Source organism: Acyrthosiphon pisum, unplaced genomic scaffold, assembly GCF_005508785.2.
Source record: "Acyrthosiphon pisum isolate AL4f unplaced genomic scaffold, pea_aphid_22Mar2018_4r6ur Scaffold_21003;HRSCAF=22751, whole genome shotgun sequence".
Lineage (NCBI taxonomy): Eukaryota > Metazoa > Arthropoda > Insecta > Hemiptera > Aphididae > Acyrthosiphon > Acyrthosiphon pisum.
In genome coordinates, this window is record NW_021770423.1 from 140,301 (window position 1) to 145,811 (window position 5,511).

Consider the following 5,511-nt stretch of genomic DNA (forward strand, 5'->3'; position numbering starts at 1 on the left):
TAAGAATTCGTAAAATTTTTCTTTTTAAATCTAAGATTTTAAAATGTAATACAAGATTCTATAAGATTATCTACCTTTATAAAACAAAAAATATCTGTAAGAAAGTCAAATTAAATTTTTATGATCGTTTGAAATTCAAATTTTTACAACATTGGATATTCACTCGATTTCTCATGTAGCGATTTCGTTATTTTGTTGTAATTCAAAAACGAGTGACTGTAGATACATGAAAATTTTACTGAATGTTTATATTAGCATTTCCTATACACCATACAATTTTGAAAATATTTTGACTCTTTTTGAGCTGTTTGCGGACATTTTCAGTTTTCAATTTTTTTAGTTTTTTTTTCTATAAATATCAATAAAGTTTGATCTGTTGGGCCAAAGAGTGTAAAAATTTAATACAAAGCTCCTGATATATTGTTACAATATCAGTTGAAAAATATTAAAAATACATAGGCACAATTTTTTTTTATAAGCATTTAAAGATCGAATTTTGACAAAATTTATCAAATTTTAATTTGAAAATTTATTTTGTAGTTAAAAATGTATAAAATGTTCAACTTTTGTATCTAAGAATTGAAAACAAGATTCCACGTAAGTAATTAATTCTGTTACCAAAAAATCTAAAAAATACATTTACACAGTTTATTTTTATAGTCATTTTAAGTTCAAATTTGGACGAAATTACTTATTAAAAACCTAGAATAACTATTTTAGTTATTTTGTTGTGATTGTATGATACTATTCTTGGGTATACTTGAAACTTCTAATGTATACTATTATATATCTATGATAGTATCACGGTTTGTTGTTGATGTATAACGCGTTATAAGTACCTAATAGATCTTGTTATATGATTAATTTTGAATTTATTGTAGGTACCTACTATAGGTCAATTTTTTTTTTTAATATCATAGACTATATAATATTATGTCTTATACCTAGACTGACATACCGTCCATGCTCAGAATCTTTTTTCTTATACAATGATATTATATCATTGAATTCAAATTTAATACCATCCATTGTACAGTGACCCACTTGTAACCTACTGTACAGCAGAGCGACATCCGCTTACCCACCTTTTTTAAATTATTTTTCATCCTTATATTTTTTTAAGTTTTTACTTAGTTGAACGGCAACATAGGGTTTTAATTTTATATTCCAAAGCAGAATATTTTTCTTAGTATTTTGAAGTAATTTTAGTATATGAAAATCGAATTTGGGGCGAGTAGTTTATGAGTTATAAGTATTTAAATTTATATTAAAATTAGGTAGTTATATTTCTTATCTTATGTTTACCCAATATGTAATAATATTATATAATAATTATTGAGCAATAATAGTTTTAAACTGAATGCTAATAAAAAAAAAAAATTAAAGTATTTAAAGTTTAGATGAGTGTAATGGAGAGGTAAGGAGTTACCTCACGAAACGTTATCCACTTATCCACTCATCAAAACTTTGAATATTTATGATTCATAAAATACTCATCCCAAATTCGATTTTCTTGTATCAAAATACTAAAAAAAAATGTAAATACAATTTTATTTGTCGGGTAAAAATGCTTGAAAATTTAATGTAAAGCTAATGATATATTGTTACAATAGCAGTGGATAAATATTAAAAATAAATGGGTACAATTATTTTTTATAAGCATTTTAAGTTCAAATTTATCAAATTTAAAATTTAATGATTATTTTATAGCTAAAAATGTACAAAATGTTCAACTTTTAAAGATAGAGATTGAAAATTTAAAACGAGGTTCCACGTAAATATGTTATATATAAATTACTTTATTCACAATAATATCATCAAATATACTTTAATATACTAATATCATTGGCTGACTGACCGTTTTCACTATTACTAATTAGTGAAATTAATGGGAAATTTGTTCAAAAGCAAACATGAGGGTCGAAATCGATGAATATTTATAGATCTGTGTATTATTCGATATAAGCATATATTATAGTTATCGCTATATATATTATTTTCAATTATCAAGCTCTTGGATTTGGAAAGTAATAATACTATATCATTTGATGTTCAAATTCTTGATACGTTGTACGTTTGATAATAATTGTACTCAGTAGGTACTCACTGTTAAATTTTCAAAAATATTAAAAATGATAGAATAAATTAATATTTTTCGACGAAGAAGAGTATAGGAAGTCCCGCGCCTGCGTTTATAATGATAAGAATAACACTTTATTAAGCAACCCAATATTTTGATGTATTGATGTAAAATGTATATATTATGCATATACTTTTTTAATGTAAGCACCCCCCCCCCCCGCCATTTAAAAAAGCTGTGTACGCCACTAGGTACGTGCAACACTGGAAGTTAGCATTATATATTTTATTCTTATTGTATTGTTTGTATTGCTTAGGAGGGTCTGACAGTAAGTAATTGATTGAAAAATGTCATATGTTGATTATTGCTTAAAATATTGTGTATCGATCAAATAAATCTTTAAATTGTTAAGCATTTACAATTCATGAATATTTATTATTAGGGATCAAAATTTCCGAAAAAAAAGATTACTGAAAAACCCGCGGTTTTTTCCCTTTTTTTTGGAAAAATTTGGTTTCATTTATAAATTCTGAAAAAATGGTTTAGACGAAAAAAACTGGTTTTTTCCAGAAAAATTTAAAAATAATAATTATTATTATTAATTTCTAATAATATAAAAATTTATTATCGTATCCCGCATTTCCGCCAATGATATTTTATTGTTATATATTTTCCTAATAATTATTAATTAATATTATCATTAGTCATTTGTCAATCGTGCGCTATCTATATATTTTATATGCAACTTACAAGTTATATTAATTATATAACATTTAAAAATACAGGTGATTTATTTTTGGGGAAAAAACTCCCACATAAATACCAATTTGATATGTAACTACTTTATTTCTAGAACAAATATTGAAATATCCATATTAATATTTTTAATAGTTTAATTTTAAATTTTAATACAATTATACATTGATATAACGGTATTGGCAAATGTGAAATGACAATGACAGGTTTCCTTATCTATTTTTTTAAATGGTTTTTTTTTACAAAGATTATTTTTTTAAGCGTAAATACAATTTTTGAATTTTCCGAACATTTGGATTTTTTTGTTAATTTTCCGAAAACTTCGTATTTTTACACTAAAAGGTAAACTAATATATATATATTATTTCAGGTTATGTTTAAAGATTCCAAACGTATTTTAATGATGGTGATAATTAATATACAATACATAGATCTGCCATTTAATATAATATTTTAAATTTTCATTAACTGTTTTTATTTTTATTTTTTAGATAATACTTCTGTGAGTCCATTATCATGGTGTGAAAGTGAATAGACAAAATTAATATATAAAAAAAAATTAATTTTCATTATATACTCGCACTTTTAAAATTATGATGGCTTAATGTAAGCAAATTTGTTCTTTATTAGATGAAATGATTTTAAATTTTATATTTATGATTTATATAATCTTATTAGATGTATTAATAATATCGTTTTATTTGATAAACTATAGTTTTTCTATAATTTTTTAATGTATTATAATAATGTCTCACCACCATTATACCTTTTATTTCTTATTATTAATACGTGCACATGTGATAAACATATTTTATTTATTTAACGGGCGAGATCTTTTTTGACATAATGTATATTAAAATTTTAAAGTAAATTATAAACGTAAATAAATACATTCTTCTTCTTCTTCTTGGTTTCAGCCTTTAAGACTATGCCACTAAATACAAATCTTGCCATCTGTCCCTGTCCTCTGCAGCTTCTCTCCATTCTGATTCCTTGATCTAACGTTTTTAAGTCTTTTTTTACACAGTCTTTCCACCTCGATCTGAGTCTTCCTAAAGGTCTTTTACCTATTGGTTCTTCCTCTATTACCTAGAGATCCTTGCTTACGCCAGGTATGCCCCCCCCCCACATGAGTCTTCTTTTTGTGATCTCCTTAACTATGTCAGGTCTTTTGAGTTCATAATTATTAATTTTCTCCATTTATTTGTTTCACTGTCAAAGACCGGTTCATATATTTTTCTTAAAACTTTCCTCTCGAATACTCCTAGTCTCTGTTCTTCGGCTTTCCTCAGTGCTGTTAAGAACCACTGTTTTAGCTAGTTTATACGTATATGTTGAATATTGTTGTAAGTATATATGTGAGCCGTCGTTGGTCTCAAGGAATGTGCTGATGAAGCCATCGAGACCGGACGACCGGCCTGGACGCCCCGCGTACAGAACGCGAGTGCGGCAGTCCAGAATTGGAGACAGAGCATTACGTTTGTACCGAACCTTCAGAGTCTTTTTTAATTAGTTGTACGTTTTACTTTTAATACCAAATACAGAAAGTAACCAGTCCGAAAGTGTTTGTTATTTTATTTGTGAGGACATCTTAGGATAGTCCATAACATTTTTGGTGGCAGCGGTGGGATAAGCCAAACATCAGTATCTCGCTACCACGGACATCAAACGGCCAGAGACTTTCAAAAGTTTATTGATTTAAGGAAAACAAACAAAATAAAACACGCAAAATATAATATCAAATTTATATAATTATAAATACATGTTTCCCAACGTTTTGTCAACGTTCTAAGGAATAGTACAGATCATTTTGTATCTCAATAAAAAAAAAAAAAAATTAATGAGCCAGAATACGGATCATAGTCAAATTCCCGGGGTTGCTGATACAGCTAAACTTCTTTCACCGACCCCCTCTCCTAGAGTAAGTTTGCCCATAAGGGGTGCTAATCCTAACAATCCTAATTCAGAGCGTTTAATAGATGATATAACAGTTGACCATTTATTAATTAAGGAAGCTGATTTAGCCATCGCGACCAATAATCTGCTAATAGAAGTTACTCAAGAAATATCCGAAGTAGATCAGAGGTTAAGCCACATAGAGCGCGAAACAAGTTTAACCGAAACTCAAGAAAATACCAACATCCAGACACCTACAGAACAAATTGAAGACAATCAAGAGAAAGTCTTGGATTGGTCAGCGGGTGACGAGACCCAGCAACCAAACTCTTAGGATAGTCCATAACAGTGCCCACGTCTCAGAACCATACAGGACAATAGGTCGTAATAATGTCATATATATTCTTATTTTTAAGTTTTTAGAGAGTGTCCTCGATTTTAGTATTCTTTCTAATCCATAATATCCCTTGTTAGCTAATTTTATTCTTTACGACACCTCTGTCTTAAGTTCATTATCTTGAGTATTAATCGATCCCAGATATTTGAATTGTGATACTTTCCTAAATGTATGTCCTTCTAACTCAATATGTTGTTCTAGTCTGTTGAATATTCAACATTTATATTGTATACTAAACGTTTATATTAATAATAATAATTATAAGTATCATATTACGATCGGTGGGTGTGGTAACACTGAACTCACTGAACTAGTCTTATCATATCATTTTGTTGTTTAAAAGTTAGTGATATTATACCATTCCTCTGTAGTCTGTACATAG

General features: G+C 27.7%; 1 long non-coding RNA gene across 1 annotated transcript in view; it reads left to right on the top strand.

The window, feature by feature from the left end:
• Positions 1-3,727, top strand: part of LOC100571768 — a gene marked incomplete in the record, with an annotated part of 30,493 nt that extends 26,766 nt beyond the window's left edge. Inside the window, 3 exon segments of the long non-coding RNA XR_003840068.1 lie at positions 2,398-2,408; positions 3,207-3,242; positions 3,328-3,727. This is a non-coding gene — a long non-coding RNA (uncharacterized LOC100571768).
• Positions 3,728-5,511: the final 1,784 nt, after the last annotated feature.